Source organism: Cyanistes caeruleus, chromosome 1 (assembly GCF_971803275.1).
Source record: "Cyanistes caeruleus chromosome 1, bCyaCae1.hap1.1, whole genome shotgun sequence".
Lineage (NCBI taxonomy): Eukaryota > Metazoa > Chordata > Aves > Passeriformes > Paridae > Cyanistes > Cyanistes caeruleus.
The window spans coordinates 103,983,332-104,007,104 of NC_141701.1; the positions used below are offsets into that span (position 1 = coordinate 103,983,332).

The following is a 23,773-nucleotide window of genomic DNA, read 5'->3' on the forward strand; positions in this document are numbered from 1 at the left end:
TTTTGGGATCCTCAGAAATCTTTTCCTAGTAATTATTCTGCTTGGTGGATTTGGGTCTTTTCCACTACCTGTGTTAATTGCACAAACAATCATGCACCTGATCCAGAGGAAAGAGATAATCCATGGAATTTCTTGGACTTGAGTAGGATATTCAGAATAGCATAAAAGCAAATCTGGTGATACAACATAAAGCAAAGCATTTCCCAAAAAACCCAGCTTGAAACATCCCTATTAACAAAGTTTCTGCGCTCTAAAGACCTGGCAGTAGTATAGCCTGCTTCAAAAGCACTCAGTTTTACAGTATTACCTGCCTTGCTGCACTATAGCCAGCACAGTTCTTTGTCAGTCCATACTGTGCTTCAGTCCATAGCATCTGTCATCTCCCATGGAGGAGAATGTAAGAGAGAAATGTATTTCATGGTGCCAGTGCCCAGTTTGCCCTCATTTTCAGGGCAGCTCTTATGCAGATTTCCTCTGTGGAGGAAAATTTTGAAGCAGCAGAGCTGGGAAAAAAAAGCGTCTGCGGGGCTGCCTCACCTTTTCAGAGCACAAGGATAAGAATACTCACAGCTTCCTGAAATGGAAGGATTTTAATTAATTAATCTTTCCCCCCGTAACACCCCTCTCCTGCCTCCCCTTCCCCTCCTGGCAGCTTTTCTGCTGTGTTCCTACCTGACGTTGTTTTTCAGGTTTATTTGCTTATACCTACATACGAGAACCTGATGTTTTCCTTGCCAAAGTGCTGTCCCTCACAGTAGAGCAGACTAAGCCAGATTTACTGAGCCAGGTGAGGCAGAAGGACTCTGTATCTCTTCCTGACACCTCCACTTTAAGCTTAGCCTTGGCCGCTGCTGCTACTTGTCACCACCTGAGGTCCCACTGAAACCTGAGTTCCTCTTCCCTGCAATGTACAGTTAAGTCAGTGTTATTCCCCAGAGTATGCATGGTGCAGAAGGAGGAAAGACAGGAGGTGCAGAAGACAGAAAAGGGTAGATGGTGAGCTAGTTATCCTTTCTATTTAAGCTCTTAACGAGGTGAATTAAGAAAGGCACATTTAATAGCAAATCTCACTACAGCTTTTTCTGAAATATCTTTGCTGTGAGGCTGAGAGAAACTTCTAAGGTTGATGTTCTCATTAGACAGTGTGCTACTGAAGGGCAGCTAATTAGCAAAGCCATAGTATTGTGGCTGCTGTGGTAGGTTCAATCACATATTGCAAAAATATGGGAGACAGGAGCATCTCCCAGACTGTTTTCAAAATGCTTACTTTTCTTCAGGCTGGCTAAATACATAATTTTAGGGTTTATTCCAGTTCACATCAATATCCCAAATCCTCACAAAATATATATGTAATAATTTGCTGTTCCAGCACTGTATCTGTAAACATTTAATCTCCCACAGTTTTTTGTATATGTGTTGCCTTTTTCCCCACTGCTTGCATTCACTGGACATCTATTAATGCTCTGTAACCAAAGGGAAGAAATAATCTTTTGAAGCCTTGGCACTGGAGGCAGACGCTTATAATGACATAAAATTATTGTGGTGATTTGTTTAAGTGATTAAAATTTTTCCAGATTAGTTTTTCAATTCATGTGTTTGAACCAATTATAAAAACCAAACAACAACAACAACAAACCAACCAACCAAACACACCAAATAAACAACCCCCCTTGAGCCCCCTGCAACTAAACTCCCATAAAATAAATTAGTATGAAAATATGACACATTCATTAGAAGACTCTCAGATCTTTATATCTCCATTAAAACTTTGTGCAGTTTTGTTGAGCATGATGAGTTCATCTCCTTACACTGCCTTCTTGGATTTCTACTTAATATATTATTTTTTTTCAACCACAGTTCATCAAGATTATCTCCTCTGTAATGTCAGAATCCAGATGATGACTGTCTTCTTTCTCATCTAGCCCCATTGCATATCTTAGGGGTCTCAACAAGCCTTAGAATAAAAAGTGGGAGCATATGACAGCAAAAACCTATGGAAGGCATAAACCAGAAAATACTTCACAAAAAGTATCTGTGTCCTTTTTACTGAGTGGGTCATTGAGATACAGCAAAATGCTTCAACCTTGGTCACCCAGAAGGGAAATAGCAGAGCCAGGATGAAGACCCATGTATTCTGAGCTCTGATTTGACTTACATCCTACTGTACAGCCCTGCCTTTGAGGCACTGTCATCCAGAGAATGTTGGTTTTTCTCTTAGTAAGCAGCAGACCCCCACAGAGGTCTGGGAGAGCAATCCTACTGAAGGCAGTGAGGATGACTTACTTGGGACTTGTTTTCTTCCCCCAGTGGTAATGACAGAAAAGAACATGAATCCCCCCATTCAAAATAGAGTTAATAGGTGGAAGTGTAACAAGATACTGTCTTATGCAAAGAGTGAAAGATACATGGGCCAAGAAGGGACAATGAATTACATGTTGGTGTTAAGTATCCGCTCGTAGTAGTATAATTTTGAGGACCAAGAAATTCCTGTCCTGGATATGTATGCTGATTCACTAAGAAAATGTGCAGTGTTAAATCACTGTGTCATACTTCTTACCCACGCTGGGGTTAGACCAGAGGTTATAAGCTGGGTTGTCAAAACAGCACACATGGGATTTCACCACTGTGAAATCTGGCTCTTTTAAACACCCATTCAAAATCTCTCTTCACTTAAAGAAACTAGAAGGTGGGAAGATGTGCCAGGGGAAGGATCACCCTGCTGCATGTGTGTTTTACAGCTCTATTTCCCCCATCATCTTCTTCTGGCAGCCATCTGAAAGCAGGCTTCAGATGAGGTGAATCTCTGGAGTGAACCTAAGGATCCATCCATATATTTTTATACGATGTTTCAAGAACCTAAAGCAATAAGCAGTGAGCATGCACGGCACTAGAACTTATAAAAACAACACTCTTGTGCTTAACATTTCCTCTGCAGAGTTCTTCAGCATTACTGTAAAAGTAATAGTGGATTATGCCCACAATGTGCAGTAGACAATTTCCTTTGATACCTTTCGGGATAGAGTGGAGGAGAGGGATTTTCACTACTATCATAACTCATATGGCTCTTGTGATTCTCAGTGTCATTTTGTTCTCAAGGGAAATAGCATGATTGAAGAAAATGACAGTCTTGTGATGTCTTCAACTCTTATTTTAATTTAATTTAATTTAAATTTTTTAGGACTGCTTGGTATCAAAATGTAAATGAAGACTATTAGCAGAACCTAGAGTCAGGAACTTGCCTGATGATTTGTTGAACTTGGACCTTAGATTTCAGTAGCTTTTTTGGTTTTTTTAAATTTTTTTTTCCTCAGACACATTACTATAAATTATATTAGGTCACACATAAACCTTAGGTATTTAATGCATTTTTTCTTGAGGGTTAACCTATATATAGTGAGAAATTAGTGAAGGCTACTTACTTATTTTGGAAGAATTGGGTTAAGTACCTTAACTGGTCTGCTACAAGGCATTTGCCCTCTGACATATTGATTAGAATATTGACAGCTACAGCAGAAATAGCTATTTAAAAAGTGCTGAAGGATTTATCAGTAATCTCATTGAATTTTTAAAATCTTAATTTTCCCAAAGTCAACACCGAGAAAGATGCCTCCACTCTTCTGTCTTGCTGTTAATGTGAGCAAAATTTTAAGGACTTGATAAGCACCAAGATTGTCCTCTTTCAAGTCAAGACTGGTGCATGTTAGTAAATGATGTGATATAGTTTTCAGTATCCTCTCTGCTCAGGCTTGGTTTGGCAGCTTGCAGTGGTGCTGGGTGGTTGGAGCATATCATGTAAAATTTTGACCTTTCTGTGACCTCTTGTTGACTCTTTTGTAAGTACTTCATTGGAATTTTGTTGCTGGTCTTGCAGGCTCAAGTAGTAAATTGTTTAGCTATTTTTAAAAAAATTATATTCCAATTTATACTTCAGGTCTTGTTCCTCATTGCAGGCAAATGCATATTAATAGCAGGAATATTATATGTTTGGCAAATTATAACACAGCTGAAATCTTCACATGCTGTACAAAACAACTATTTGTGCTGAGATGGATGGATGATTATTACCTCTTTGTTTTCTTTTTCATTATCCTTTTGAATTAAAATCTCCTTGTAAAGCCATTATCCTTGCTTTAACAGCTCTCTATATTGAATGTCTCTGCCTCTTCTACTCTTTTTTTTTTGTCTTTGCCTAGATTGAGTTTCAATTTTCTGTGATTTCTGAGCTCTAATTTCCTTGTTGTTTCATATTTCTACAGTGTCCTGTTCAAAAATTCAGTATGCCCATACTCAATTTTGTTTCTCAAATGCATATAGGCCAAAAAGTAGCAGGAACCTTCTCTAAAAACTATATTTACAGGTCTAGTGGCAAGCACTCTCCTCCTACACTGGAAAGCTGTGAAAAACTGTCAAGATGTGAGTGTGCATTACAATGCTCCTGACGACTGGAGCTGGTTTATTTTTTAACCATGGCTCCTTTTTGTCAGCTACACCAAATAGAACAGGAAAGAAGCTCTTCCAACAAAACCCAGCAAAACAGACTACACAACTACTTAAAATTTCAGCATCACAAACTACCCCACCTTCTTCTGTAGTGCTTCACAGTCTCAATACAGGCACAACCACACCAAGAAATACCAGTTATGACAAGGTCAAATTCACTTTTCCAGTTCCAAAATAATCAGAATATCTCCCTGAGCGTGACAGTACTTGATGACTTCCAAAATTTTTCCTACTACCTACAAGACCCACTTGAGTACCACAGTAGAAGAGGACCTCAAAATTGCAACCTGCCACAGGAAGGAAAGAAGAATGACTGTGGTTGTCATTGGTGTCATAGATCCCTGCAATGACATTAGGTGTACTCCTTCAAAATGGACAGTGTCTCATAATACAGAGGAAAGCAAATAACTTTTCTGCCCCATTTTGGTCTCTTTCCAATGTGAACAGGAAAGGAAAATCTCTTCCTGTCCTTAATTTAATGGTTGATTTCACCCTAATCGTCTGATGCATAGGTTTCATCCTATACATCAGCCAGGCACCTTTCCCAATGTGAGGATAGTAAAGGAGCTAACTTTCCTTAACTCCCTCATACGAGTTGAATTCTGACACTCCTCATGCTGGACACTGTTTTACCAAAGTCTGGTTAGTGCAACCCTTGTCTGCAATTACAGCATATTTGGAGTCAGTCTCTAATTTAATAGTCCTGTTAGAGTCAATGGGATTTCTTGTGACATGATATCATTAATTGGAGTAAAAATATTGTGATGCAGCTTTGTATCACCTGGATGAATAAAAAAATTATTTCAATTCTGTATATGTAACATTTACCTGCAATGTCACATTTTCTTTTTCTGCAATGTTTTCTGTACTCAGGATACCTAAAGCTGTGTCCATGTTCTAAGGGGAAATATCAAGATACAAGAAATTATTTTTTTCCTTCAGTTTGTATAAGAACTTGAACTAACTATCCAATGGAAATTCAAAAAAATCTAACAGTAGAGAGAAAAAACCACAAAGCCTTTGGCTACAGCCCTTGTTTGTTTTCTCCATTTTATGGTTTTAAACTGCTGGTGGTATTAAGGCTGAATCCTCTAAAAGCCCATCTGAGCTCAAAAGTAGCTAGTATGAAATGAAGATAGGAGCAGTCTAATACTGAGCTTCTGTCAAAAAGATGCAGGTATGATGTCTGTTTTCCGCAGATTTCTGTGACAAGTGTTTCTCCCCTGTGACATGTTCTCTCCTAGACAGCTTTCAGGTGGACTTTTTTTTTTTTAAATTCCATGAAACTTTAGGTTTTGTGGGGTTATGGGTGTTTTAATGGCTGATTTGATTTTGCAAAGGTGTCCCTTTCTAAAACAAAACTTCTTGCCCTTATTAGATGAGCTATCTTTCCATGGCTAAATGAGCTGCCAGGCTGGTTACCTGCTTGGTACAACTGGGAAGAAAACTTCCCTGACTTTTCAGCTGAGGATTAAGCACTCTGAAACTTTTTGTCTCGTTTGTGAAATATCTCCATCATTGGTCTTTCAGTGACAGATATCTTAGGTGCTTTCTGTGTCTGCTGAAGGCAGGCCTGCATTCAGCTTCTTCTCATGGGATATTATGCACCATTCTTCTCCTCTTGGGTTTCTCCACCTCTGGAACTGACAACAAAATGGGTGTGCAGCACAGGAACTGGGAGAAAGGAAAAAAATGTGAAAAATCTCCAACAAGGAAACACAGCATCAAGAAATGGTAGCTGCTACCTCCTTTGCTAGGCAGATGATGGATGGGAAAGAAGGTTCATGGAAGGGTGAAGAAGTGCTAGATTCAGGTATTTGGAAATTTGGGAGCTGGAAAATTATGTCTGAGCAGTTGGTTGGGCAGCAATCAGAGGTGGGGTAAGAAAGAGCAAGCCCAGTAAGGGCTGAAAGAGATGAAGGGACATAAAAGAGAAAGGGACAAAGATTTAAACTGAAGAACAGACATAAGCAAAAGAGATGGAGGTTATTCAGAGGCATATTTTCACTTTTTTGTATGCAGTGTAAGAGAGTACTGGCTCTGAGGAAGCTCCTGCTGGAGAAAGGATGAGGAAAGGGAATGGATGTAGGAGGGAACAGGTTTTCCAGTCAGTGTCTGTAGGCCTGACAAATAAAACACCTTTTGTTTATCTGGAGAGTACATACAATTTGTATAGACAAGTGTCATTGTTTATTTTCAGCGGATAAATAAGTTTGCTGTGGTAGGTGGGCATAGCTGCTTGAAAGTCTGTTATGGGGACATTACTCAACACCCCTTATCTCCCCTGTCCTTCATGTTGTGAGTGGGTTACATCTTCAGCAAGGACATTTTGTTTTTCTAGACCTTAATTGAAAAACTTGGCAGAGCGTTTTAAGACTGACTTAGGAGCTACAAATGAATGTCACACCAGACTGGTGTTTTCGTGCATCGGCACAGCTTTCCAAGTGCTTCTACGTCGTCTCTTGTAGGATTTGTTGTTATGAGAAAAGGTTCAGCTGTCAGAAAAAGAATGCAGGGCACAGACAGTTGGGTACTGACCCATCAGATCGATGGATTGTCAAGAAAGCACACAAAGATGCTTCTGGAATTTTCAGGTTATGGTCTCACTGAATCACTCAGAATAAGGAAAATAATTTATCAGTAGCTTACATTTGCTCTAGTTAGACTACAGTGTCCTCTCAGGGTGCACAGAGACAGATGCCTATGTGAAAGGTGCAAGAAATATTTTCACAGTCAATTAAGGATGAGATTCGCAGTAGAACTTTTCTCCTAAATTTCAGCAGCAGCTAGTTCATGTCCTGGGGCACAGTCTCTTACTCTTTGTGTAAACATTGCTTTGATTACATGGTGTAATAAGAGATTAATATCTTGGTGTCCCTTTAACTAGAAAAAGTCTGGATAAAGTTGCTTATTTCCTCCTATTTCTGATCATTACTCTTTCATAGGTGTAAAGGCCAGTCTTGTTTTATACACAGCAGTCAGTAGGGTGTGGCCCTGTTATTCCTGTTCTGTCAGTCCACTAGTCCATTAATGGAGAACAGTACTGAATGTGGGATGTATGTGTGATCAACAAATCACTCTGGCTAATCCTCTGTACATTTCTTTTTAACAACAAATATCAGTCAGTCAAGAAATGAGCAAGACAGCCACAGTAATTCTGGCCATTTTCCTCATTTTACAGATTTTAGGAGGTGGGTTTTTTTTGTTCTTTCTGCATACAACCGTCATTTTGCTGCACAGCTTGAGATGCTGATGTTTCAATATGGGTAATGTTGACTTTTGAGCCAATTACAGAATTTTCTAAAACTTGTTTTGGGGCATGGGCATCACATCATCCATCAGGGAAATCAAGCTTAACACAGTCCTCAAATCTGTCTTAGCTCAAAAATGAGAAAGATCAGTGGACTTAAGCAGACATTTATTTGCCTTATTGAATGGCTGAGCAGTTGATAGACCTGAGAAATTGGTATGCCACAGGGAGGAAAGGACTAATACAATTTCTGATAGGAAGTTTCGTTGCAAGTATGGGCAAGTTTTATAAAATCTCATGCTTTTAGGGTAATATACACCCCCTACAGCAATGGTTTTATGAATGACGGATAATGATAATAATTCTAAGGCCTTTCTATCTTGTTAGCAGAAATCAGCAGAGTCTGGAAATTGAAAGGATTTACTGCAGGGCCCTCTCTGCTTTATCCCCCAACATCTACAGTTACTCTAACTTCAATGTTAGTTTCCAAAGTGTTAGCTAAGTGCCCTAGATTCAACATGGAAAGTTTATATTATTTGTATCTGAAACTCATCTTAAATAAAAGCTATGTTACAACATTGATATACATTGAATTGACATGATATTCATTGATTTTTCAGCTCATTGCCCCTTGGTTATCAGCAGAAAAAGAGAATTATAAAGCAGCTCTGCAAGACATTTGAGCCTCTACTGTTTAATACTAGATGAACAGGCTTCATGCTTGCTGATCTTGTGTATGAAAATAAAAAATATTTGGTGATGTTCAGCTAAGTAGAAGGTATCATTTCCTGTTGGACAATGACCTAATCACTCCTGCTTCTAACTGCCAGGTCTGACTGATTGCTTTCTTCAGTGCTGAAAGAAACAAATTTGCCAATGAGACCTTGGCTATCCCTTTGTGTTTTCCAATTTACTTATTGTTTTAAAAAAAGAAAAACAGGTGGGCAGTGTTTCCAACCAACTGGGAGTTTGGTTTAAGGGGAGGTGCTCAAGCAGAGCTGCACAGTGCTGATGTAATGCAAAAAGGAGAGGTATCCAAGCCAGCCTTGAAAAATAATTTTGAAAAATCCTTTTAGGAGATGTATACTCTAGTATCAGAAGAGCTGTGTGCCTGTCCCCTGACTCCCATAAGACCGCTAGGACCCAAACAAAAATGGCACGTTCCCAGACCATGCAATTCAAGTTCATAGAGACTTCATTTTGTAATGTCTCTCTTTGCCAGTCATTTCTGTGCAGCGTACAACTACATAAACATTTGTTTGCTATCCTCACCACTTCACACTTGCCTGTTTAGTTTCTGATGGATTGGTAGCAGAACACTTCACGTCTGGGAAGTCACACCCAGTCACACAAAAGAGTTGCGGTCTCTGCAGTAATTCTCAAAAAAACGTTGAAATGCGTTTCTCACAGGAAGATCGTGGATGGGTTTCACTTGTGAGATGGCAATAGTAATCCTCTCTTTGGTCTGTCTTCAAGACATATCGTGTAGTAAAGAGCTGAGCTAATGTCCTCCCCCCCACCCACCAACTCCCTTTCTGAATGCTTTACTCTCTGCTGGTGTTTCTGCCGTTTTTCGGTTCCTAATGTGCCAAAGAGAACAGCTCGCTTTTGACAGCGAAATTACATTTTCAGGAATTGACAAAAGAAAACATTTGTCCTTATCTTGTTCCTGAAGACACCAACTGCCCCAAAATATGCCATCCTCTATATTAGTTTTCTCAGTTGTCCTGGATGGATTCTCTCTACACCCTCACACCCCTTCCCTCCTGTCCCTGGCATGGGACAGGGAGAAATAGTTCAGAAAGATATACCATTTGCACTGTTTATTTATAGATGAGAGGAAAACAAATGGAGAAGTAAGCAAATCATGAAAGCAGGTTTTCTGTCACACACAAATCAGACTGGATCTGTAACACAGCCAACATGCTTAAATCCAAAAGACATAGCATTTCAGTGAAGGAGTGGGATCAGATAAGGGAAGAAAAACATTCAGGTCTAAAGCTTAGCTAAAATGTCTGGTAGAAATGGGAGCTGACATGGGTTCCTCCTCTACAGTTACACCAGATAAGAGAAAGCAGAGCGTGGTGCAAGTGACTCGGGTGTCAGAGAAGGCACTGCTTCTTTTCCTGCACACAACTGAACCAGCACTAGTGCTGCCTCAGTAGGACAGACACCATGAGGGGATATTCAGACCTGGAAGTGAAATATAATCGCTACTTAGAGATGGAAATAATCTATGCAGACTGGCAAAACAGTGTTAAGATTGAACTGAAGTTATTTTCTGAAATACCGTCTTCAGTTGTCTCAAAAATCTCAAGGCAGTGACAGAGAAGAGCAAATTTTTTTGCCCTCTTTCAATTAAAATCTTGCATTGCATTTTGAAAACTATGGGAAAAGGAGCATAGGTGCAGAATGAGAGAAAAGAATGCAAGAAAAGCAGCTGTGTAAAACTGAAGCAGATACTGGAGAGCATAAATGACAAGTTAACAGGTTAGAAAGACAGTGAAGCACAAAGGAGATACCAAAGACAGATAAATGATATATATAAAAAGTTAAAACCAGATTAGAAAATATATTTTAAAACAGAACAGAAACAATTGGCATTGCCTAAATTCTTATCTCCACACTCTGTTTAGCTTGTGATTATAATTTAAGTGACAGATTTGTATGTTGGGCAGGTAGCTACAAGCACAAACCCTAGTTTCTAAATATTTTTGTGACTTGGGATGATTAATGTTGTTTTCTTTTGGGGTACATAGTCTTTCTTTTGTTCCCTCCTCCAGGTTCCTTCTTTCCTTTCTGGCTTGAAAGAATTTTTCTGCATTATCTACTTTCTGAGAAGTGTCAGTAAGAAACACATTGTTTATCTATCATGAGGAATTAGCAGAACAACCAAATACTGTTACAAGATCCCATCCTATGGTTACACATATGCATAATCTATGTGCAGATTCCCAGTGACTGGAGAAGGCATTGGTCCACACTTCTCATAGAATTGTCACTGAAATAAACTCTTTCTTGTAAAAGTTTATTATGTTTAAAGTAGAAATAGAAATTTCACCCAGTTCTCCTTAAAATAAATTCTACTAGCAAAATGAGAGGTATTTAAATGTATATTTCTCTTAAGCAAACAAGTATTTGCAAACTTACTGCTGGATTTTTCACAGGGGAACGGTCCAGAATTTAGTCTCCCTGGGCAGCTAATCCTCACCCTTTGAAAAATAGGAATAAATCAATATCATTTCACAGTCTTACAGGTGGCTAAGCTGAAGCAAAGCTTTCACTCCTTGGACAGTACAGATGTAGTCAGTGCTGTAGATATGCAGTCTTTGATCATGATAAAATAGCTATTTCAATCCTGAGAAAGGACAGAGCATTTGTGGTGTAAATGCAGAAGAACAATGCAAGAAAGCATGTACAGAATGGTTCGCCTTTCTTAGAGCTGATTAAGAATTAGATAAAGAATTTACTTTTTAGAACTTGGGTAATTTTAATTAAACTGTAAAATCAATCTTCTGATTGTTTAGTCATTATTCCAGAGGAATGGAGATTTATTTACAGTCTCTTTCATTAAGTGACTTTACTGTCCTTTCTACAAGTTATGATATTTTTCAGGAGGTTACAGTAGCTTTATGCATGAACCAATATTTCTTCCCAAGCACATATAACATATTTACTTACATGGTCTATGAACTGGACTATGGGACTGTGAATCAGGAGGTCCCATTTCTTATTCCTGATGTTAGGCTATGGAGTCTTGGGCAAATCCTGTTAAATATCATTGTGTCTCTCTGGCTTTTGTGAGAAGGTAGATCTGTGGAAGGGATATGCTTTTGTTATAGAAGGGTTGAAAAAATAAATTGGGGTTTTATTTACATAAGTGCTCATTATGCTGGTGAAAGACTTGCTATTTGATCCTAACAGCATAAACTTCAGGATTGTTGTGGAGATTCCTTAATCATTATGTGGCTACAATAATGGTGATACCCATGACATTTTTTTCTTCTGAAAGGTTTAAAACAAGTCATGTTTCAGGAAAGATTGTTAAGCTGCGAAAAAGAGGATTGTAGTCCCTACCCATAATCAGGCTGTAGTAAACACGTTGCTAGTGTCCAAAATTTTCTATCAGGTTTTTTTATCTCAGTTTCAACATGCAACGAAAATCTAAACTGGGATATGTGCATCATGTTTACTGAGCAGATCAAGATGGAGTTCTTTCTTCTGCCAAACTGGAGATCTTTTCTTCTGCAACTCTTGTGAGAGAAATATGCATTAATCTCTACAGGCACATTCATTGTCTGTTGGTCTGTGCATGTGCAAAACTGAGACGTTAGCCCCAGAAACAGAGCACGTTTTTTATGGATAAGGTGGGAGACTGGGTGTTGACTGCCCACTCTGTCGATTGTACATATGCAAATCTGAGTTGGAGAATAATGTTTGGTCTGTGGAATTTTGCTTGAATTTAACACCCAAATATGGCATCAGGGAAGGCATACTGAGAGGAAATTTTCTATTAGACATATGCTGTGTGTGTGTGTTTGTGCATATGTATTCTATGGTGGTGTCATATATACACGTTATATATTAGCTAGATGTGGATAAAAAGAATGCTTTTTTAAAGGTTTAATTTCTGGGGTGTTGAGAGAGAAAGAATGGATCAATTTAAAAAAAGAACATACAGTAAAAGCAAATCAAACTGACAGTTAAAAACCCTATAAAATTTCTAGCACATTAGGAAAGCATTATGTATCTCATTACATTCAAGCTATAGGAACAGAGCAAAGAGAAGATGGCTAATTACACGTGCTGAAACAGAGCACTTTGTGCAGATTGGATAGGATCATGAAATTAATCAAGTATACATGTTGAATTAGCCTTCAAAGGTCAGAGAAAAATAAGCAGGACATGTGTGAAACTGATCTTCCCCCAAAAGCAAGTACACAGTACAAATTAATGTCTGCATCAAGACACTTTGTCAGCAGTTGACAAGACTTTCACACATGCTCCTGTCTCCCTAGGTGTATTAAATTTCCCTTCTTCAGAAAGAACTTAAGGAGTAGGGAAAGAAGCATGTGATCCCTTACAAAGGACATATGGAAGTCAACCAAGGAGACCTTGTTATGAGTCTTTTTGATAGAACGTTCAATCCTCTCCCCCATGCCCTGCCTATTAAGAAAACAACATGATAGGGAACTTGGCAGAATACTGAATCTAAATGTGTGTGAGACTGCAACACCCCCAACAGCTAAACTACCTCTGCTGCTGAGAAGCCAGAAAAAGTCTCTCCTCCATTTGTATCTACGGGGAGCTTAAAAAAAGTTTTTGGACTTATGCGCTTTATTACTTTTGTCACTGACAAGAGAAGTATTTGCTGCCTTAATTTGATAATAAAGACAAAGGGAAGATTTTTTTGTAACTTCTCAAATTATATATCTTGCACATATAATTTTACATCTTTTCTCAAAAGTTCCTCTGCTAATGCAAAAGACCTCTATTTTGTCAGAAAGTGAGCTTTGCAAAAGTCAAGTTACTATAACAACCAAGTTCACCTTTTCAATCAGAAATCATGCTCTTATGCTGATGTTCCTCTTTCTTTTAGAATCATAGAATCATTTAGGTTGGAAAGGACTTTTAAGGCCATCGAGTCAAATCATTATCCTAACACTGCAAAGTCCGTGATGTTTGTATAAATGCTACATCTACATGTCATTGAAATACTTCCACTCCACCATTTCCCTGGGCAGCCTGTTCCAAAAAAATTGAATAACACAGGCAGATACCCTCACAGATGAACATCAGGTTTACATAGACTAAAAAAGTTCCACAGTTTGTACACATAATTGAGAGACATGCAACGTTATGCAGACATATTCCTTTCCTCATCTCTACAACTAATCTAGAAATAAAGGCAAGAATAGAAGAAGAAAATTGCTCTAATTGTTTCTGTACCAACATGCCTTTTTAATATGATCCTTCTAAAAAGCTGGTGGAGAATATTAAGTAGGATCATCATTGGATGAACTGCATTATTTACCTTTGTGGCTGGGATCCCACAGTACCTCTTCCTTCCCTTTCTGTGCTGTGGCTTCTTGAAGCTGCTGGCAGCTGATGGAAGAAGAGCAGTCTTCAGAAAACGATATATGTTAGGGGACTAACTGAAGCAATTTTTAAAACAGAAGCATAGGCAATTTGTGTAAATTGTCTTCTCCCCATTTTCCTCACAAATTGCTCTCTAAAGTCTTTAAAAATACTAATAATTGGACCCTCTAACTGAAATAAGAGGGCACAGTGTAGTAAAATTTAGTTTATGACCTATCTGTTTGCTAAGCACAGTTACCTTTTTAACTTTATAATTCGCTGTCTGAAAAAATACCAATAGTCTTAGGATTACATTGTCAAAAATGGAAAAGTAGCACAGATGAATGCACACAAAAAACTGCAGCATGCAACTCAGCCTTGACCCTCTCCAATTCCATCTGTTCTCCCAATGTAAATTATTACAGTGTGGGCTCTCTACTTAAAGAGCTGCTGCTTGTGAGAGAAAACAAGCTGGTGTATTTCTATTAAGAAAATAATACTATTTTGGCTTTAAGGCTAAGCAGAGAAAAAAATAACTTAATTTGGGCCACTCAGAGATTTTCAAATCTGGAGTTGATCTACTCTGGTGTCTATTAAATGAATAGGACCCCAACCTTTCTCCAGAGAAGGTTTTGATGTATGCCATAATGATTAGTTTATAAGTTGTTGAAGGCAGCAGGAGTGAAAATACTGGGGAAAAGATCTGTCCTCCAGGGCTGGAGTGTTCTGGAGAGAATCTGCTGCAAAGAACCATTGTGGTACAGGAATTTTCTCATGGTCAGATTGAGACTTGAAAAGCAAAAGTGCCTTTATATGCACATCACAACATTTTGGGTGAGTTGTTCCATGTTGCTGTGTGTACCTTTGCCCAGCTGGACTGTGGCCTTCCTATATAGATGTGAGCAAGGGATTTGGAGGATGAGGTGACAGGTGAAAGAATGAAGAGCTGGCAAAGGATAGCTAAGACGTGATCTTTTTTTCTCTGGAACACTTGCTAGAAGTCTGAAAGAGAAGCCTATTGCTGGTGCTCGGTTAAGTGAGAGTACACTTCATGTGCTCTGCAAAACAGAAGCAAAACATCTTGCAGCATTTAAGATTTTAGGTCTTTAGACCTAATGTCTTTAGACATTGCATTTCCTGACTACTGCACAGAAGAGGAAGAAGGACAAGTCCTCATAATGAGTTGACAAAGGGATTAAAAAAGAGGGAATCAGTTGTATTTTTTTCTTTCATGTTTACTGAAGGTAAAAAATGAAAACCCAGTTGAGATTCTTGCCTGTAATAGTGCAGAAACAGAGAAAAAGAAGAGCTGATAGACACATTCAACATTAGTGATCCCACCAAGACTGTAATAAGCTTCATAATGGAAACAAAGAAGTAGTATAAGTCCTCGATGCAGGATCCATGTACGCTGTTCCCTAAAGAATGGCAGTAAGACACCAGAGAAAGGCATTCTGTGATCCTCGGTTTTGCTGGGAGATATAGAAGGGAAAGGCCCTGCTTCTCTGCAATGGATGTGGAAGTCTGTGTGCTATTCTGATCACCTCTACTTAAGACAGAGAATTCCAGCTGGAAAAGATAGGAAGGAAGGTTATTAGAGTAACTAAGAGAATGGAGATCCTTTTCTTACAAACAGAGATTAAAGGATATGCTTCCTTTAGATTAGCAGTATTAAGGATGAGCAGGAATGGGTGCCATCCACACACACATCAAGAATTAAACACTGTGGAAGGATAAAAAAAACATGTTAAGACAAAGAATGATGATGATAAATGTACAAAAGGCCTATGCTATCTGTCAATGAGAAAAAATTAGAAATTAGAATTAAGTTTTCAACTATCAAGGCAATGTGGAAAACCCCTTCTTGAAGGTTTTAAAAAAGGAATTTGGTAGGTTTATGAGAGGAATTACTTGGCACCTTGTTAAAGGTTTAAAGTGATGTTCCTGATGGATCAGACTTGCCTGCCTCATGGCATGTTCCTGGAGTGAATAGATATTTATGTTATCAAGATGAGATCTCTGCCCTTCTTATGTTACTTTGGAAACGTAATTGACTGACTAATTAGAGCCAAGGTATGACCACTGATATATGTTTACAGGTGAGATTCTAAGAAATCTTGTTCAGCCTTAGAGAAAAGCAGGCAAAAAACAGGAGGAGATCAACTGTACAGAAAAAAATAAATAAAAATTATCAAATGAGGAAAGCAAGTAGTGGAAAACAAGTACAAGGTCTTAAGATAAAAGTTTAATGGTAGGAGACAGAGAATCTGAGAATTCGGAAGTCTTGCTCTTGAGCATGAGTTCTGGGGAAAGTGATGGAGTGAGTAAGGTCACTCCTTAAAGAATCCATAAAATGAGAAACAGGAAAACTTTATGAACGTTATGAACAGGAAGAAAAAAAGCAGGACAGCACAGAAAGGATCGATGGTGGTGTGAGTGTGGCCCTGAAGCCGTGCTTAAGTTGAAACTTCCCTTGTATGAGAACTGTTAGATAACAATTTGTGCTCAGATGAAAACTGAATGAGTTTTATAGCACAGGTGGAGAGGAAGCTCCAGACTGGGCTATTTTCTTCGTATGTGCTGAGCTGTTGCATAGAGTTTTCTCGACTAAAGTTGACTTCAGGATCTGCCTTTGCAGTGACAGCAGGTGGCTAATGTTGAGTTGCTAAACTGGCCATAGAAGTCCCCCTAGAAGGTATTATGTTGTATTTGGCACAATAAGACTGCACTGGTGAGTAGACAGGGAATAACACCCAACATTTCTTCTGAGCTTCAGGTCTTCTGTTTTGACTCTCTGGCCTGCACTCCCTAGGTATCACAGAGACATCCATGCAAGATGTCTTCAAGATGTGTAGAGAACTTGCATCTCTGTCAGGCCCAAAGGGTCTTAGTGGAACTGCTGGATGAAGGAGGAGCCAACAGAAACTACAGAGAGCATTATTACATCAGTGACCAGATAGGCTTCATCTTCCCTATGGCCCAGCCTCAGTACAATCCTGGCAGTGCTGATAAGCAGTGGGCCTAGGTCAGAAAGAGGTGAGTAGATCCCACTGCTGTGGAAGGAAACCATTTAGGGGCTATATATGCAAGATGCTGTCAAGAAAAGCAGCTGAGTATCTTGCCAGACTAACCCAGTACATGAAAAGATCCCCAGCTGAATGTGATCAACATCTACTGTATGTGTTGCCAAGACCTCAGCATCTTGAAATGAAGATGAAATGTTACCAGGAAAAGACATTACTGATGGAAGGTACTGGTAGCTAGAAATAACTATCTGACTACTAGAGGTAGCTATGTGGAGGAGGAAAGACAGCACACTTGTACTAGATGCTTGCATTTTTGTCAGGAATATGCCAGTGGTTCACAAAAGTACTGAACAGGGTGTGTTACATCAGGCAATTGAAAGATTCATCTTGCAGTTGTGAATAGGCCTCAAAAAGTAAGCAGCACAGGAGATTGTATTTTAGGATTAACTGTGGGTGCAGAGTGGGATTTATTTTAAAGGGGTGAATGTGAATTTCAGTGGGGTTAGGAGTTAAGTTCATTAGGTGGATTAGAGTTTAGTATGCTACAAATTTCTAAAAAATTTGTGTGACTCAAATTATTAATTTCTTTCTGTCTTTGCCCAGGAGTTTTGTTTGATGGCTGCATTTGAAAAAAATCCACTTCATGCCCAAATTTGAACTTCGAGAATGGCAGGGACTGAGATCAGGCAGCTGGAAAAGTTAGATGCAGCAGAAATGACATAGGCTTAAGAAACTTTATCTGGTAGATTTCTGAACTCTCATATTGAACAGAGTGACATAGGGTTTAAATAACTCATATGAAATTTGGTTAGATATTGTATACATTACAGCTAGTCTAAGATGAATTCTTTATCCTGGAGCATCAGATTTGTAAAAAATTATTTTCTACTTATAGGAATGAAATGGAAAATATATGGATTTTTAGAACTGATTGATATCTTCATGGTACAATTCTGCAAATCTGGCTGAATATTTTGGTCTTTACACGACAGTAGATATCTTCTGAAAATCTGTCTTTAAATATATGTTTCAAAGATACAGAGGCTATAGCTCTTGTAAACAATCTTATCCAGTGCCTAATCTCTTGCTACAGAAGCCTTACAGACTCAGGAGTTTGTAAACTCTGGAGTCTCACAGACTCCAGAATAAGGTAGCAGTATACAACCTCCCTGGAGAGGATGACATGTGTCACAAAGTGGGCTTGGGGACTCTTGGAGAGCCTGTGTGCAGGCAAAAGGCAATTACTGCCCAGTGCCTGTGAACCTTCACCAATGCTCTTTATTGCACTCACAGTGATATAGCCCCAGAGGCTAAACTTAGAGCTGCTGATGTAGTTTTGGATCAGTTCTTGCACTTTAAAACTCAAAATTACGGTCTAACCCAAAACCCAAATCAAAATGAAAAATTCAGGATTATAGCCCTGTATAGAGCTGTGGGAGAAGAAAATCCAGAAAGCTTTGATAAATACATTAGATGGTTAATTGTTCAATTTAGTGCTTGGTTGATAAGGAAATCACACACATATGGTAATAAGGCTGTTTTTTTACTATTATAAGACACTTTGGGACATTTTGAATATGCAGTGTGCAATGGTATATTAAACCAAATTGTAGTTCTGTATTTGACAATTTGGCTTTGTTAGCATAATAAAATTTGTTTTTATTGTAGCAGTGAAGGGGGAAACATTTTTATAATAATTTGCTTTCATTATCCATTTATATTGCTTCTTCCTACTCAATATTTTATTTTTTAAGCAAAACAGAGAAACTTTACAACCAAAGGAGCTGACTGAAGGGAAAAAAAAAAAAAAAGAAGAAAAGAAATCCCAGTCTGATTAGTTCTGTTTTCAATAATGTTTAGTAAGGAGACTGTGGAAATAAAAACTCAACTATAATATCCATCAACCCTTCACATATTCCAAATATGTTTACAGGAAAGGCTAAATATTATATTTTTAAAATCTGCATGATAGTAAAAAGTTATTGCACTTGTGATTCTCCTAGGATGTAAGAGGGAGATGGTTTGCAAGAAATTATATTTTTTATTAGGTCAATGGGTATAACTGAAAAAAAAAAAAAATAGAGGAGAAGCATATGAGATCTGCTTGGTTTTTCCAAGCTGTATCAGTCTTGTCTAATAAAAGGTACTGTTTCTTCAAATCTTGCCTCTTTTACATATCTCCATGTAAAATCTTACTAAAATACCCTTTGCATCTTGCTAAGGTATTATTTATATCCCTTAGTCTTTTCCATTCCATTCAACTAACCCTAGATCGGTTAATTTTCCTTCAGAGCCCAGTCTTCCTCATGCAGCTGGATTTTGGCCATCTACATGGGTGGCCATGGATAGCTCTGCCACTCCCTTTCTGCTGCTGATGCCTTGTCTTGCTTTTTCACAATCACCATTCTCTTATTTTTCCACAGTGTCAGCCTCAGCAATAAAAAAAAATAAATCTTTTCTCTGTCGGTGGTCTGCTGAACTTCTCTGTGTTTTGTCTCTAATCTGAAGATGGAAGACACACCAGGAGAAGGTTGAACTGTTCTTTTTGTTATTTAGACTTATACCCCAAATGTGCATTACATTCCTACTGTGGGCTTGCTGTCCCCCACAGGGGCAATTGTAAGGGCTGTGGATCCTGCTAAATCTGTGTCCAGGAGATACCTTTGTAGTGGTCTGGTCCATACTCATGTGTCTGATGATGGGTCCTACCTGCCCACAAGGAAGGATTAATTGCAGGTGTGACTTAAAATCCATGGCTGTGCATCCTTTTCTTCCTTCAAAAGGAGCCAATGTCTGCATTTTGGTATCCAACATTAACCGGCCTTTCCAATTCCAATCTTATGGCTCTGAGTCGCTCTTTTTGCAATGTAGGCATAGTCTGTTCCAGCTCTTAGCTGTGGTCAGTCATTAAATAAGATAATGTTTTTCAGCTAATTAAAAAAAAGTCTAGCAGGAGAATGGAGTGTAGACTTCTGCAGGAAGTACAATTAACCTTAAGTGAGTGAGGAAGGGAAACATCAAATTAACAAACCAGCTGCCATTATTCTGTAACCATGCTTGGCTTTCCTCTCTGTGTTAATCAGACAGATTGTTACATGATTTGAGAAGTTTAGCTGACTTGCCGTATCAGCACAAAGCAGAATCTCACCAAGGAGATCACATAGTGTTTCCAAAAGCATCTGAAGGAATTTATAGCTTGTGAATTACAAAAGCAGCTCTAATTAGTCCCAAGAGGCAGTTGCAAAAGAAAAACTGAAAAGACTGCCTCGTCATATTTGCTGCCTTCTTTTGATTTTCATAGAAGATTCTGATAATGAATGTTTACTAACAACTGGAGCTCAGAGACTCTATGGTTAATAACACTCCTGAGCAAACAGCGTCCTGTATTTGCAGTCCCACAAAGATAGGTCGGATACTGGTGCTTCTGCCATGTGTCAATATTGCCACAGAGCCATAGAGGTTTCAGCTGGAAGATTCTGTAGCCACCTGAGAAATGCCTGGAGGAAAATGTCCTGACAGTCTAGCAGTAGCCAAACCCCTTGACAATGTGTCATTCTACAGTATGGTTTTATTTTCTTTTTTTTTTTCTTTTTTTGAGGTGTAGGTTTTTGTTCTAAGCTCTGGAGGTCTGAATTCTTCTTGGTGCTTTTCTAATGGAGTATGTTCCTACATTATGGTAATGAAAGAAGTTTTGCTATGGTATCAGTGATTACAGAGGATCTGTACCGCAGATAAGGGTGAAGGCAAACCATCACTCTTGCATATTTTTAGGTCTTACCATTCCCTGTCCTGTTCTTAGATTTTGAAATGATGAAAACCAGTTACCTACAAAAATCTAAGGACCCTGAATTTAGAAATGCCTCTTGTGCGGGATCAGTTGTATAGCAATTAGAGGGTGAGGCCCTTTGAGAAATGTCTGTCAAAGAATTCCCTAATCTGTTACAAAGTTATGAGTTTCAGTCTAGTAACAATTTTCTTGCAGCTGGCTTCAAAAGCAAGTGTGAACTCATGAAGCGGCTACCCTAGGCTTTGATGGCATACATACCTGCATGCTTTGATTTGCCAGTCATTAGGAACACTTTTATTTGCTATTTGCTTGGGATCCCTCAGGTCAATATGCATAACTCAGTGGCACCATGAATCATTAGGTTTGACATTATATGAGATGTACGAAGTTATCTTCTTAATCCCATAATTTACAATTGTCATAAAAATTTCAATATTTTTCATTTCTTATATTGGGGCAGAAGTTTCTCAGAATAGTTTTTCTGAAGTAAATATTTTCAAATGTGAAAACCCTCAGTTAAGCATTGTGTATAAGTACTCAATTTTTCACTAGCAATAAAGAAAACAAAGTGACTAGGGAAATCAATGAGGATTGCTGGAAGTTCTGTCTTTTTTTTTTTAATTGGGTTGTTTATTTGGTTACTTATATATGGATTTATGTGCTTGTCATTAAGCACCAAAGTACAAAACTCTTGGCCTCGGGTAGTTTGTGATTTCTCTTCTATTTATCTTGATTAGTGGATGATTGCAAATCGCTTACAGAAAAGTGAAGAAAATGTTAATTCTCTTCACTAGTGAAAAAGAAATATTTGAATTAACAGCCTGATGATTAAAGAGTTTTATTAGTTTTAAAGGTGAAACAGTACCTCAGAGGTTCAGGAGAGAAAAGTAGGGAAAAGAAAAAGATATGCACAGTAGGAAGAGAAATCTGAATAAATGCAAAATGAGATTAATGAGAGTACTTCTCATTTAAGGTTTATGTTTGATCATGAATTAAAGGCTTTGGAACTAAAAGAATCTGCCGTTTTTTGATTGTTAATTAGCTTTATTTTTAATTCTAAATTCAATGGCAGGATTCCTGATCAGCATTCAGGTGAATCGGGTTTTCTGAAAAGATGTGTGCAGAACTATAATACTTCCTGTTTCTCAGTCATGGTCTTTGTTATGTGTAAGGTGGTCTCCTATTGACTGAAACACAGAACAGGGACACCTGTGAGATCACATTTCTGAGGTGTGCTGAATGCCATTGAAGCTCATTGAATCCTTGAATCATCACCTCATGCAAACACACCTCAGAAGATCAAAATGCTGCAGGTAAGTAACAATTCATTGGAAAACTTGCACTCTGCTGCACCAATAGATTTATTTGATAATTGCTTATGCTGTACATTTCTTTAAGTACAAATAACAGAGTGTTAGCACAGTATCTTTGTTCTTACTCTAATAGAAGATAAGTGATCCTTTTGCAATGGTATTTGTTCATTAGATGCTCAGGAAAGGTGATCTATTTTGCCGCTGCATGAAGTTGTAACACTAATGTAGTCCTCAGGCATTAATTCTGCAGTCCTATATGCTAAAAAACATATTTTCTAGGCCATTAAATAAAATATGTAAAACGTTGAATGGCTTTGAATATATCTGATTAAAAGCCATTCAGCTCCATATTCCACTGACAGTGAAATGCCATCCTAACATCCCTCTTTCAGATTAAAACACAACTACTCAGAGTCTGGACATGCTTTGCTGAGAGAATTGCAGCCAGGACCTGTTTGATCACTGAAGCAAGAGAGAAAGGACCATGATAAAGTCTTGATCTTTGTCTGATCCTTGAAACCATATTGGGTAATCGATCACATCAGCAGCATATACAGGTCCTGGTAAAAGAGAAGTATGTCAGGTGTTACAGAGAGGAATGACTTTTCAGTAGACCCTGTGATTTTGGCTTACTTGCTTCTGCCAACAGACTGCCCAGCTGGCACTCGTCAGGTGATGACCTTGCAGAAGATGTAACAAAAAAGAAAAGCAATGCTGGTAGGAAAAGAAAAAAAATCCTTGAGAGAGAAGATGTTTTGAAGTGTCTTGAGTTCTCCACAGTTAAAGGACCCTCTGGTCTTTCTATACCAGAAAGGTCTCTGGTATAGACCCTCTGGTCTTTCTATTTCTTTCTTTTTATATATGTAAGCAAATAAGTTTAATGTCTTAGAGTCAGTCAAATGATGAATTGAGACAATGGTTATCTACAAAAAGGTTTATTTACTGTACTGTTTATCTTTGAGGCTGTGATCTTTCTGAGAAGATCTGCAGATGGCTGCCATTTATCTAGACAGATGAACTCATTAACAGGAGAAGGAGAAGCAGAGACACACGGACATTTCTACTGTGTGGTTTGAAGCTACAGTGTAATGCCCAGGGTCTCTACTGCCCTTGGGATGCTCATCTGTGAAGGTGAGTAAAATACTGAATGGGTATAGGGGAAAAACTACTGCAAAGGACAGATAAGGACCGTGTTCCTGTGAATCCAATTCTATGCAGAGATGAAAAGAGGGTGAATGCCAGATGACTGCTGACACGCCATGTCATGACAGTCACCTTTGAAAGTGAGATAAATTGGCAACAGACTTACTTTGAAGGGATCTCGATGGCTGGGTATGAATCAGGAGCATGTGGGTGGCAGTGTGTGGGTGTCTGTTGGCAGCTCTTGGCTGCATGTGGATTCTGTGGGGCACAGCTGAGTGCAAAACAGGCCTTTCTCAGGTAAAGATGGAGAAAGGACATTCAGAGAGAACAATGAGGGGAGGTGGGGAACCTAAGGAAAGTGTAGGAAAAAGATGGAGGGAGAAGTGTTGAAGAAGGTTTGAGAAGGGAGGTAAGAGCAATGTTAATAAGCAGGCAGTCTGCAGCCTTGAAAATGAGAGCTAGGCAAGAGTTTTATAATCACTTAATTGAAAGAATGACAGTGATCATCCAGGAGACTTGACATGTACCAGTTAGATTAAACAGGTAGAGGAGGGAATGTTTATGATAAAGAACAGCACCCAAATGCTTCCTAAATTTGAGGGAGAAGCACAAGAAGAAAAATGTTTGCAATGACTTCTCTGAATCATTAGCAATGTTCTGCCAGGTAATTTCTGCA

General features: G+C 38.6%; 1 long non-coding RNA gene across 1 annotated transcript in view; it reads left to right on the forward strand.

Moving 5' to 3' along the window:
- LOC111923632 (uncharacterized) overlaps positions 1 to 23,773 on the forward strand; it is a 135,566-nt gene that overhangs the window by 105,995 nt on the left and 5,798 nt on the right. The window contains exons 4-5 of the long non-coding RNA XR_015275195.1: positions 21,814 to 21,954; positions 22,917 to 23,085. This is a non-coding gene — a long non-coding RNA (uncharacterized LOC111923632). The remainder of the gene's footprint in view (positions 1 to 21,813; positions 21,955 to 22,916; positions 23,086 to 23,773) is intronic.